Below are 13,824 nucleotides of genomic sequence, written 5' to 3'. Positions count from 1 at the left end.
GCAAACTTCACCTCCCTCTCACCTTCAAAAGGGCCTGCAACAATACCGGAAAAGTCTAGTGTCCCGGAAATCACAGAAGCACAGGTGAAAATAGCCCTTTCAAAAGCCAAAAACACAGCAGGTGGAGCAAGTTTGTATAGAATCGTACAGGCATATCTTGTTGTAAAAGAACAAAATTTACAACAACATGTATGCAATAGTTTCGAAACTATACCATGATTCATGATTAACATTTGTTAGAATGAATACATTTTTATAGGAAAATATGCCTGTATGATTCTATATAAACCTGTTTCCATATGCATGAAGGTGGATGGTAATGTGAATATAAGCTGTTTGAAGAGGTACTGTACCTTTAAGCAGCTTTATTTATCAGGTAGGGGTTTGAAGGGAAGCCTTTGAAGAACGAACAAGTAGTAGGGTTACATAACAAGTTTTTTATGCTTATACAAAAAGTTTTTATAATGTTTTTGAAAAGTGATATATATATAATAATGTTGCAAAAAATGTCATCAGTGCTGGAATACTGTGTTCTCTGAATGTAAGTTTTAGGCTGAGATACATTAATTGAATACATCATTGATTAGTTTGATTCTATGATTGGTGCTGTGGTTTTTTTAAATGTCTTTATAATACAGTGATATTTTTTTGTGTGTACCATTTGAAGATGTAGTTAGATGTAACTGAAAAAGCACTTATGGATTAAAGCTTTGCTTTTATGAATTTTCACTTCCTCGTATGGTGTTTTTAACTTCTGCATTGTTTTGGTTCAATGTATTGTATTATGAATAAACCCTTACATTTATGCACAAAAATACATGGCTGGTAATCTTCATCAGTACTACATCCATCTGTCCTGGCACCCATTACAGTAAATGATTAATTTCTCCCAATCTCATCTTCTCTGCAGTCACACCAAAGTCAAAACTCTAGAGCACCCGACATGCATTCTCCATACTTGGCCTACCTCTGCCACACCTACCCCATACCTAAGAGGCCACATGGACCTCCACATTTTCAAAAAGGACCTAAATGCCTACCTACAGCGGCTAGCTAAAAGCACCTTTTTCTTTTGAGTGTGGACATTATTTAATTTTCTCTTCCATCCACTTCAGTATCATTCTTATTTTCATATCTTGATCTTACACTCGGGTATTAACTGTCAACCACATGCACAAAATCTTTCTTAGTAAACAATTGTTAATTTTGCTATTTGTAAAACATATTCAATGTTTTTTTTTTACTTTATGCTGTATATCATTGTTACTTGAGTCCTGTGTACACATTTGTGAATGCTATTCACACTGGCTTTCCCTGCAAATGGTTATTGCTTCATCAATGCTCTAAACAAATAAATAGAGAAATAAATTTCCACCATGCTAAATTTCCAGGCTGAGGACCTGCCATTTACTGTTCCACTCATTGATAAGCCAAATAATTATAAACACAAATGACAGTGTGTTGTAGAACCACCGACTATTTAGTGGTAGGTGCCCGCGGCTTGTCACTATTTAGCAATAAAAAACCTTTTAACAATTAATAAATAAGCAAATAGATGACAAGTCACAAGCTTTTTAAAAGTGAATAAACAACATTTTTTTTTAGAAAAGAATGAGTCAAGGTGGTCAAATGGGGCCCTAGGCGGGAAATGGACCAGGGCCCCCCACATATACACAGCACCCCCCCAACCATCCCAGTGTCCCATTACATGGCTGTCACTCCCCAGTTACCACAAACACTATTTTTTTACTTTTGTAATGATTATAGACATGTGCATTTAATTTAAAACTTTTATTTCAAATTTTATTGCACAAACACTGATGGCCATTTGCTAAACTAAAGTAAACAAAACAGTATCACACCGAAAACAGAGCCAGAATGGGCAACAGTAAACTTCTCTTCTCTTGAAACTCACATTCATTGAAAATGCATTGACAGTCACTTTTATTGAAAATGCATCTGTCCAGTGGCAGATTATGTGTACCTCAGACCCCATGAATCCCTCCACACATTTTCGGACCGTGAATAAATGTATGAGTTCGATTGACCTTCCTTGTGGTTTTATTTGTTAAACTGCATTTTAAATTTGTAGTTATGAACATTTTTTCCAGTATGCAGTGAAATAAAATGTATGAACCAATAGTGGTAAAAATACCCACCTCAGAACATTTCAACCGTAAAAGGCCACTCAAACTGCTGTTATTATAATTCACCAGTATCTGTACTCATCAATTATCGAATGTGTACACATCACATGTCTGGCTGTGATAAAAATGGGCATGGTAAATATTCCAATTTGCTTTATACAAATGCACACTAGGCCTGCAAGGGTAAGTCATTTTTATCCGCAAACATCCACCAAACCCAGCAATTATAGCTACATTGTTAACTATATACTTCTCAGATGCTTATGTAAAAATGTAATAATAATGACTAAAGTCACATATTTCAAAATTGTTTCACACTAACAAGAGTAGCCAAAGTATTTCAACTCAATTCACACACACACACATGCGAGCACACTAGTCCTACAAAGCCAGAATAAACACTTCCTGAAATGAATTGGCTATGCAAGTGGAAATGGCTAGCAAACAATGACGATAGATTCATAGTTAGTAGACATGTAGTCCTGGGGACTCCAATCCACTGTCTGGTTAAGTGATTAGCTCAATATCTCACAGTAGATAAATGAAGAGGGAAAGATTCTAAGCCTGCACCCTTGCCACAAGAAGCGGCTTACTAACAAGCTGGAGATTTAGCTCTCTGTGCTAACTACCAGACTAAGAGTTTTTAACTAAAGGCAGAAATCCTTTCTGATCTTATAAAGAAGACTGTACCACAGTAATATGCAGCAAGGATTACATCAGTAGGAGCTTGATGGGGTAGTGGATAAGATAGTGGCACACAGTGAATGACAACAGGGGTTCAAGGCTATAACGGGAGTTGACTTAAGGGTTAATGTGTTCACCTGACAGAGATAAGGTGCAGGATTTGATTTCCACTTTTGTGGAAATTGGTTAGACTTGAAATGGCCTGGAAGAGCAGCTAACTTAGTGATTATCTTTAAGGGATCCATAGATCAAAGAATTCTGATCAATCCAAATAATGCAGCCTATATGACCCGACAAATGTCAAACCCTTTTGTAGTTGCTGGACACTGTAAAGAATATCCTACAAAAATGTGTTACTAAAATGCAGCATGTTTAGACAACCAGTGCAACATATTCAGACTATAATACACAATCCAGGCCTATTAATGAATTAATTCATTCTTTAATGCAATGAATAAAGCAAAACAATTGCAGAAAATATAAATACTCCAACAGCTGTTGTTCAACACCCCACAAGTCCTACAAAAGTCAGAATGTTACTACATGTACTATACTTTTTTTTGGGGGGGGGGCTTATATGCTTGCAGGACACCTACATCTCATTTTGACCTTCCTAAGTCTTCTTTGTCATCAAGACCTACTATCTCCTCTGACATCACTCAGGACAGGCCTGACCTACATGAATGACTAATAATACTTTATTGTTGCAGCATTCACTGCCAGAGTCAACACAGCCAGATTGTGGAAAATGGGGTCTTATTCAGGATAAAAAATGAAGCCCCTGCTAACCGTACTAATATCCCATTACTTAGATGTTTCCCTCCAATTAACATAAACACTGCTCAAACCTGTCAGTGTACATAGTATTTTTCCTTTAATTTTACAATAATTACAGAGATTTGGATTTCAAGTAACACTTTTATTTCCCATTTTAGAAAAAAACACTGACAGACATTTTCTAAACAATACACTGTCATGTTGAAAACAGACCAAGCATGAGAAACAGTCAATTTGACTTCCCTTTAAACTCACGTTTAGTGAAAATGTATCTGGCATCCGATTAAACTACAAGAGACTTGTTGGGGTTCATAGTCAAACAGCATATAGTGACATGTCTATGTGACGGGTGTAGGAATTCAAAAGACAAGTGTGTAACACATTTGCTAACAGCCTGGGACAGCCTACTAAACACAAGTATCCCTTTTCAGGAGCAGCCCAGGAGTACAGTCTGGTGAAGTAACTTGGTCAGAGTCACACAGAAGATAAATGAAGGCCAAGGGAATTACAGCTCACAACCTTACTCATCTGCATTAAGTGCTAAACGGAGTGCTGTAGCACTAACAGCATATTTCACATCTGTATGCCTGCAAAAAACAAGCTAAATTAAACATGTATTCATAGTTAAAATATTAACATTAAACTCAGACTTCTTGCTGCCCAATTTATTTGCAGCTAAATATTAAACACAATGTCAACTTTAAGGAACCCAAAGTTCACACCCAAATTGATTGTCTGATATAATGAAACTCCTGTTTACTACAGTCAGTTTCCTTCCTTTACAGCATAACCACTCTGGTTTATAGTTTATTACTAAAGCTTGCAATCCAGGGGACCATTAAGGAGCCAAGCTGAAATTTCTAGTTGTTTCAAAGCAGTACCTGATTAAGTGACTTGCTCAAGGACAGGGAATAAATATGAGGCAAAATCATAGATGTTCTGCAAAACTGGAGACAGACAGACAGGAGCAGACTACTGTAAATCACTTAAAAAGTTAAAAGAACAGGTTCTGCATCAACCTTCATCTTGTGAACCCCTAATGCGTGACAATAATCTAGACAATAGTGGCCTGGCACTTGAATTAAGGCTTTTACTTCCTATACGTAAGGTCCAGGGTTTGATTTTGAGCAAGTCACTTAAATAAGCGGGGCATTACACACACACACACACACACACACACACACACACACACACACACACACACACACACACACACACACACACCTAGCACATACACACACACACACACACACACACACACACACACACACACACACACACACACACACACACACCCCTAGCACATACACACACACACACACACACACACACACACACACACACACACACACACACACACACCTAGCACATACACACACACACACACACACACACACACACACACACACACACACACACACACACACACCCCCCTAGCCAGCATTCACGTAATGCAGACCTGAATGCTGCAAAGCAAAAGAGAAACCTCCAAGTACTTATAGCCCATTTCATGGTTAATGAAGTGTGCAGGCTTCTCTACAACCATGTTAATGTTTAGTATTGGAATACTGAAAAAAAACAGGAATGGGAATGCTAAAATCTCTGTGAGGGTTTTTGTGTTGGAATGCTGAAAAAAAGACATAAATTCACTTAAATCTCATGCTAATTGTCTCTCATCATAGGAAGTTACTCGGCTAATGGCCCTAGGGCCCTTACAAGCTTAGCCAAGTTCTGCCCTTGTTTTCACAATCAGCACATATTGCCCCTGTCCAAAAGAGGGACACAGGTGGAAGTCCCAGGGTGAATTTATGGTTACCCATCCAATCGTCCAGACTGCGTCTGAAGACAGCCAAAGAGGCACTCTGCTTTACATGAATTAGGAGTCTCTTCCAAAGGTGTGGTAACCTATGGGAGACAAATCTGTCCCTCCAGCAAGTTCTATTAATGGCACATACCAGATTAAGGTCTTTAGAGCGAGTAACATATAAGTCATTGGACTTAGCATTTTCAATAACGCAGGATCAGAGATTGCCTTATACACAAGGCAAAGATCATCTCTGAGTAATCTATATGAAATGGAGTAAAGTGACAGCAATTTCAGATGATCCTCATAGGACAGATGCTGAAGACCTTGAATTGTCCTTGTGAGGAACTTTTGTGGTCTCTCCATTTGCTGCAGATACTTAGAAAGGTAAATACCAAATGGGGCATTGTACTCAGTTATTAACCTGATGAGGAAAGAATACAAGGAGGTTATGACTTCTTTTTTTTCTGGAGGCAATGTCCTTACTTATGACATGAGCAATATAGAATGTCCTTCTTACCACTGTGGAGACATGATGATCAAGTTTCTACTGATGTGGTAGTCAGCCAGAACCTTGCTGTTACCAAAAGAGATGATAATACATTTTTTTGCATTGAGCTTAAGGCTGTGACTTTAGCACCAGACATTTGTTTGAGTAAGACCCTCTTGTAGGATGTTAACATCATTTGAGGATTGTATGACTGCTCCCAGTTTGCAGTCATCAGCAAACTTTGTCAGCCACAGACCTTTAGCTTTTATTTGTACTTTGGAGAAATAGATTCTGAACAGTAAAGATTCCAGGACTGATCCCTGTGGAACACCACTCATTACAGGTCTGCTGTTGGAGGTGGATTCCTTTATTTTGACTGTATGGGCACTATCGGTGAGTCAGTTAGCGACCCACCTAAAGATATAAGGGTTGATATCTAGCTGGGTGAGTTTATCAATAATGCCTGAGTGGGGAATAGTGTCAAAAGTTTTGGCCAAGTCCAGGTACACTATATGCACAGTTTTCCCCTCGTTCAGGGCTCTGGTGACTGTCTCGAAGAAGTTCACCAAGTTTAACAGCCATGATCTCTCTTTGTCAAATTCAAGCTGAGTAGGGTCAAGTGTTTGGAGATTACCTATATCTTTGTTGATAAGGCCCATAATGATTCACTCCAAGGCTAGTCAGGCTAATAGGTCTATATTTCTTGGGGTCTGTGGAAGCACAACCTTTGAACAAGGGGATAACGGTGACCATTTTCCATTCGGCTAGGATGAAGTCGGTGCTTAGACTATGATTGAAAAGAGTACCCAATGATGTTTCTTGTTCTTGTGGACATCCCATGTAGGATGGAGCCTGGGATGTTATCATGTCCCATAGAGGCTGTGTTCTTGACCTTAGAGAGGGTGTATACGACCGGCTCTGTAGTGATATAAGGTGGGGGACAGGTGGAAGGAATGTCATAGGGTGTGTGTGGTGGGGACAGGGGAGTGAAGTTTTCACAGAACTTGTCAGCTAACACATCTCCTATGTCCACAGGTTCAGTGTATGTGGTATCATTAGCTACCAGTTTGGTGCAAATCAGGGTCTTACCTTTTAGGCTATGGATGTAACTAAAGAACACCTTATGGTTGTTCTTAGTTGAGGATGCTAATTTGGATTTGTAGTTTGCTTTGGAGGACTTCACAAGAAGTCTTATTTGCTTGTTTAAACTGAGGAGGGGATGTTTCCAGTTTAGGAGGGCTCTCTCCCTCTTACTCTTAGGCAGCAATTTCTTCCTCTTATTGTAAAGCCTGTTAATGGCAGTTGCCCACCAGGCAGGTTTGCTCTTTCTTGAAGAGCTTGTTTTGGTCCTATCAGCTACAGCTACATCAATGCAGTTATACAGGTGTTTGTATAAAGCATTGGTGTAGGACTTGGCATAGTTAAATATACCAACTCTGAGATGGCACTTCAGTGAGGAAATGGGCTAATTCCCCATTCCTCGCTGAAACGCAATTTCCTTTCCCAATGTCAGTATGTCGCTTGTCAAATGATCAAGTGCACAATTCATCTCAATCATTTGTGGTCGACCTCTGTTGGTTCTGTTATATGCCCCTTGGAAACCATGAATTCAACCTTCAGGACATCAACTGGCTGCACTTTGCTTAAGCCCCTTCAGGACATCAACTGGCTGCACTTTGCTTAAGCCATAGTAAATATATATATATATATATATATATATATATATATATATATATATATATATATATATGTGCAATATATGCACACAAATATAGACCAATTTTTGAAAAATTAAAATCATTTTAAATGCTTCAATTTCAATTAAGGTTGACACATAGGTTTATTTAGAACCGGTGAGGTGTTGGCTTCTAGTACCAGTTGCCAGCATAGTAATCCATTGTCCAGTTTTGTCTCAGTATCACCATCCTTGTCTAAAATGACAACTCTTTCCTGTACAAAGAACATTTTTTTTAATCCGGGCATACCAGATTGCCTCTCTCTCTCTCTCTCTCTCTCTCATATATCCAGCCACTTCCTTTTTCCCATTTTTGCACATGGGGTTGGAGTATCATTTCAGCAGTCATCTAGAGCCAAGGTTTACACCGCCAAGTGGCTAGCCCTGCCACAGTAGTTCATCCACACCACACACTCATACATATGGTCTGTTTAGAGTGTCCAGTCCACCTAATGCATGTCTTTGGAATGTGGGAGGAAACTGGAGCACCCAGAGGAAACCCACATGACCACAGGGAGGACATGACATGCAGACTCCATGCACACACACACACACACACACACACACACACACACACACACACACACACACACACACACACACACACACACACACACACACATATTTAGGGGTCTACTTTACAAGCTTCAAAACTTTGAACTGCAAATGGTCAAGATCTTAAGATCAAAGTTTTTAGACTTCAAAATTGTAATAAAAAATAAAAATAAAAACAAATTTTTTTTTTTACATTTTTCCGACTTCCTCTGCTAAATAAATATGCCAACTCTGAGATTGCATTACAGTGAGGAAAACTGTAAATTTCCCATTCTGTGTTGTACAGCAATCTCCATTCAAAATGTCCAAAGTTTCAAAAGTTCGATCTTATGGTCTCGACCATTTGCAGTTCAAAGTTTTGAAACTTCGAGATTGTGAAGGGAATCCATATATATTTGTCTTGTTACAGTATATAAATGTTCCAATATGTGTTGCTCTAACTTCCTACTCATATGCCTAATATAAAATACATCACAAACGGAACAAGTAGCCACATAATTTACTTTCTCAATCACCATACATTTATTTGTTTATATACATTATTATCATCAGCAAATCTACATGCTTTACAAAATTCTGAAGTGTGTGTTGCTCTTGGCTTATTAGTCTGGACACTGGTGTCATTGGTCTTATTAGTCTGGACACTGGTGTCATTTGGCTTATTAGTCTGGACACTGGTGTCATTGGTCTTATTAGTCTGGACACTGGTGTCATTTGCTTATTAGTCTGGACACTGGTGTCATTGGTCTTATTAGTCTGAACACTGGTGTCATTGGTCTTATTAGTCTGAACACTGGTGTCATTGGTCTTATTAGTCTGGACACTGGTGGCATTGGTCTTATTAGTCTGAACACTGGTGTCATTGGTCTTATTAGTCTGGACACTGGTGGAATTGGTCTTATTAGTCTGAACACTGGTGTCATTGGTCTTATTAGTCTGGACACTGGTGTCATTTGGCTTATTAGTCTGGACACGGGTGTCATTGGTCTTATTAGTCTGAACACTGGTGTCATTGGTCTTATTAGTCTGGACACTGGTGGCATTGGTCTTATTAGTCTGGACACTGGTGGCATTGGTCTTATTAGCATGAACGCTGGTGTCATTGGTCTTATTAGTCTGGACACTGGTGGCATTGGTCTTATTAGTCTGAACACTGGTGTCATTGGTCTTATTAGTCTGGACACTGGTGTCATTGGTCTTATTAGTCTGAACACTGGTGTCATTGGTCTTAGTCTGGACACTGGTGGCATTGGTCTTATTAGTCTGGACACTGGTGGCATTGGTCTTATTAGTCTGGACACTGGTGTCATTTGGCTTATTAGTCTGAACACTGGTGTCATTGGTCTTATTAGTCTGGACACTGGTGTCATTTGGCTTATTAGTCTGAACACTGGTGTCATTGGTCTTATTAGTCTGGACACTGGTGGCATTGGTCTTACTATTTCTGTCTTTCTCAAGGACTTTGCAGATTATCTTGTTTAATATGAAAAAAATAAATATTTTTTTAACTAACCCCTGTTTAATCAATGAATGCATTCCCAAGACATTCCAGTTGTCAACAATTTTTTCAATATTCAGAATGTCTAGACTGAATTGTACTCCATGTGGGTGATGACAGACTTCAACTTCTATCAGCCTGAGCTTATAGTAACAAAATGAAGTGCTTGTGGTTATCTACTGCGCCTGTTGGTATTTACTGACTGCTATGCTAACTGAGTAGGCCAGATAACCCCTAGCAACAAACATCTCACTAAGCAACATAACGTAATAAGTTCATAGGTGTGTACTAGGCTAATGGCCCTGAAGCCTTTACAAGCCACACCCATAGGATTACCCTGCCATCGTGCCACCCGACCTTAGTTCCCAGTGCCTCTGTCAAGTAGAGCCACAGGAGTGCTCCCCAGGGTGAATTTTCTATTTCCCATCCACTCATCAAGATTTCTCTTGAAGAGGGCCAGTGAGGCATTCCGTTTGACATGTATGAGAAGTCTATTCCATAGCATGAGCAGTCTCTGAATTAAGAACTTGTCCCTCCAGCTTGTTCTGTTGATTGTGGTAATGAGGTTGAGGTTTCTGGAGTGTGTAGTGTGGAGGGATTGGGATTTCTTTAGATGTAGCATTTCTAACAGAGCTGGGTCAGACATGGCTTTGTAAATCAAGCAGAGATAGCCTAAGTAGGCAATATGATACAGAGAATAGTTGGAGTTTTTTGAGTCTGTCCATATAGGACAAGTGTTTAAGGCCTAAGATCCTCTTTGTGAGGTATTTATGCGGCCTCTCCAGTTGTTGTAGATGTCTAGTGAGGTGCATGCCAAATAGGACATTGTACTCAATGACTGGCCTAATGAGGGAAGAGTAGAGGGAGTCAATGACCTCTTTCTTCCTGGATGCAAAACCCTTAGTAATGAGATGCGCCAATAGAAGGACTCTCTGACCACAGTGGCAATGTGGTGGTCAAAAGAGAGGTTGCTGTCAACCTGTGTTGTCAGATCTCTTATAACGCCTTTTCTGTTCAGTGGACTAGCATCGATGTGGTAATTCATGGGAAAAGGGTTTTTCCCAAAGGGGATGATGACACATTTTTTTGGCATTGAGCTTAAGGCCATGGTTCTGACACCAGTCATCTTCTCAGTGAGGACTTTCTGTAGGATGTCAACATCACTTGGGAAGTTAATTATGGCTCCCAACTTTCACTCGTCTGTGAACTGTGTCAGCCAGCGTCCCTTCGTGTTGGTCTGAACTTCAGAGAAGTAGATACCAAATAGGAGAGGACCCAGGACTGAACCCTGTGGGACTCCACTTGTGACTGGTCGACAGTCTGACTTGGAATCAGCAACTTTCACACTGTGGATTCTATGTGTGAGCCAGTTTGTAACCCACCTAGTGATATAGGGGTTGATGCCTAGCTTAGTGGGTTTTTCTTTGATTCCTGAGTGAAGATGGATGATTGTATCAGTGCACCATTCGATAGGGACAAAGCCTGAGGTGAGGCTGTGACTGAACAGGGCACACAGGTGAGGTGCCAGTTCACTCTGTAGTTCATGTGGAACACAGCCAGGGATATTGTCTGGTCCCTTAGAAGCTGTATTCTTGGCCTTGGACAGTGCTGCTGTAACCTGTGCAGCAGTAATACTGGGTGCCTGGAAATCTACTGGTATTGTGATTGGTCCTTTGGTGGGGGGGAGATTTGTGAATTCTTTACCCTCACTACAAATGTAACAAGTAGTTATTGCTTGGTTACTCACCATCTTCAACTTCCAATATTTGGGGTGTCTACTGTCATAGTATTGTGGTACAAACCTATATCAATACCCCCAAAGTGCAGTATTTTACAAATCTCAATGTCTAAGAAAGCTATACATGTATCTAATAACTTCATATTAAAATGTAAATAGTTAATAGTGTTTTTCAGATATTTTCAGAAATTATGTAAATTATTTACAGTACTACACCAAACACAGATATAATCTATATACCTGTAATACATCACCAAAATTAGAGGTGTATATGTTATTATACACATGCTTTGTCCCTCTGTGCCACAAAGACATTGGCAAATGTTGGGGTGATACAGGCTCTTGTAGCCACACCTGAAGATCATCAAAATGAGCGATAATGGAACACAAATCAATTGTCCTCCGAAATTAGAGACAACAAATACACTGTATTATTATTAACAATTTATTGTCAGGCAGCCACTTGTTTTACCTAATGAATTCTGTAACCTGAAATATACCACCCTCCTGAGAAATCGGAGTATAGAGGGATTTGACATACAAAGTAACAAAAATATCCCCAGGGTCTACAATAACAGTACTGTGTTTATATACCAGATCAAAAGTATCCTTCACATATAGGATATCCTGACCAGAAAAGGATTCATAATTTTCTATACTATTAAGGTCATTGGTTTAATCTTGTCCCTGCTGGTGTCATGATTGGTCTGAAAGGAAAAATCCACTCATTCACATCTACCCTAGCAATTCCAAACATTTTAGGACTCACTGGATTATCAGTCACAAAAATCAGAGACAGTATCTATAATAATATCTTCTAACAGCAGGTCTAACAGATGACTATCCATAATGTGATGTGCATACAATATGTCAAACAAATCTGTGTGAGTGCACAAATACTTGTTCAATAAACTGCTCTTTGGGATTTTTTCTTATCCATTGGCCTTAGATGGACTTGAACATGTGTTTTATCATGTGGGTGATGTCATTATTATATTGTTATGTTATTATGGTTTTAAGCTGGGGGTGATAGTAGGGATAAGCTTCCACTACCTATAAAATGCTCCCATGGTGTGCATCTCTATTAGGTTCATAGGTCTTTACTAGGCCGATGAGCATAAGGGCCTTTTTAAGCCTAGCCATGCATCCCAAATTTCTGAGAATTTCTGGTACCCTTAACAAGTGTAAGTAGGGGGGGATGAAACATTTACAAACAGGGGCCTGGAAGATGAACAATTTATAGGCTGCCTGTGCCCATTAGAGACATATATGCCAAACCAGGAATGCATTTCCTGTTCCCCATCCAATTTTCCAAGTTATACTTAAATTGGGCTAGGGAGGAACTCTAGTTCACATGGATGGAGAACCTGTTCCAGAGAAGGGGTAGTCTCTGGGATGCATAGCTGTCTCTCCAGTAGGTCCTACTTTTATCACAGGCAAGGTTTAAGTCTTTAGACTGGGTAATTTGGGTGCTCTTTGTTTTGTGGATATGCAGAAGGTCCATCAGGGTGGGATCTGACAATGCCCTGTATGCCAGGCATAGATCTCCCCTCAACACCCTGTAGGAGACAGAATACAGGGATAGGGCCTTGAGGTGGTCTGCATAAGACATTTTCCTTATGCTCTGTATTCTTTTAATGATGAACCTCTGTAGACATTCCAATTGTTGGATATGCCTGGTTAGGTACATACTAAAGGGGTCATTGTGCTCAATGATAGTTCTGATAAATGCCAAATATAGTGGAACAATGACTTCCTTGAATATAGATGCCATACCATTTCTTATAAGTTACACAATATAGAATGATTTCCTCACTACTGTAGACATGTGATGGTCAAAGGCTAAATTACTGTCTAAGTATGCCCCCATGTCCCTGACTACTGGATCAACTCTTAGGGGTGTGTTGTCAGTGTGATAGTTACCAGGGGTGGATGACTTCCTGAAGGATACTATTATGCATTTCTTGGCATTTAGTTTTAGTTGATGGCTCTAGCACCAGTTGTTTGTCTGTGTCTGCCTTTCCTGGAGAACATTTGTGTCAGTGGACGATTCAATGACAGCTCCTAATTTGTAATTACCTGCTAATTTAGTCAACCAGAGGCCATTGACATTGGCCTTGACTTCAGAGAAGTAAATGCCAAAAAGGAGAGGTCCCAGGACTGATCCCTAAGGAACTCTGCTTGTGACTGGCCTCTTTGCAAAGGTGGACTCCCCAGTTCTAACTTCTTAGGTCCTGTCTGTGAGTCATCTGGCTATCCACTGGGTGACATAAGGGTTTGTACCTAATCTATTAAGTCTGTCAACAATGCCCAAGTGGGAGATTCTGTCCAATGCCTTGGCCAGGTCAAGGTAGGCAGTGTGAACCATTGTGCTGTCATTCTTTGCTTTGTGACCT

This window comes from Protopterus annectens, chromosome 9.part0 (assembly GCF_019279795.1).
Source record: "Protopterus annectens isolate FY-2018-M chromosome 9.part0, PAN1.0, whole genome shotgun sequence".
NCBI classification, from domain to species: domain Eukaryota; kingdom Metazoa; phylum Chordata; order Ceratodontiformes; family Protopteridae; genus Protopterus; species Protopterus annectens.
The sequence above is the reverse complement of the archived record's forward strand: the minus strand, read 5'-3'. Positions refer to the sequence as shown.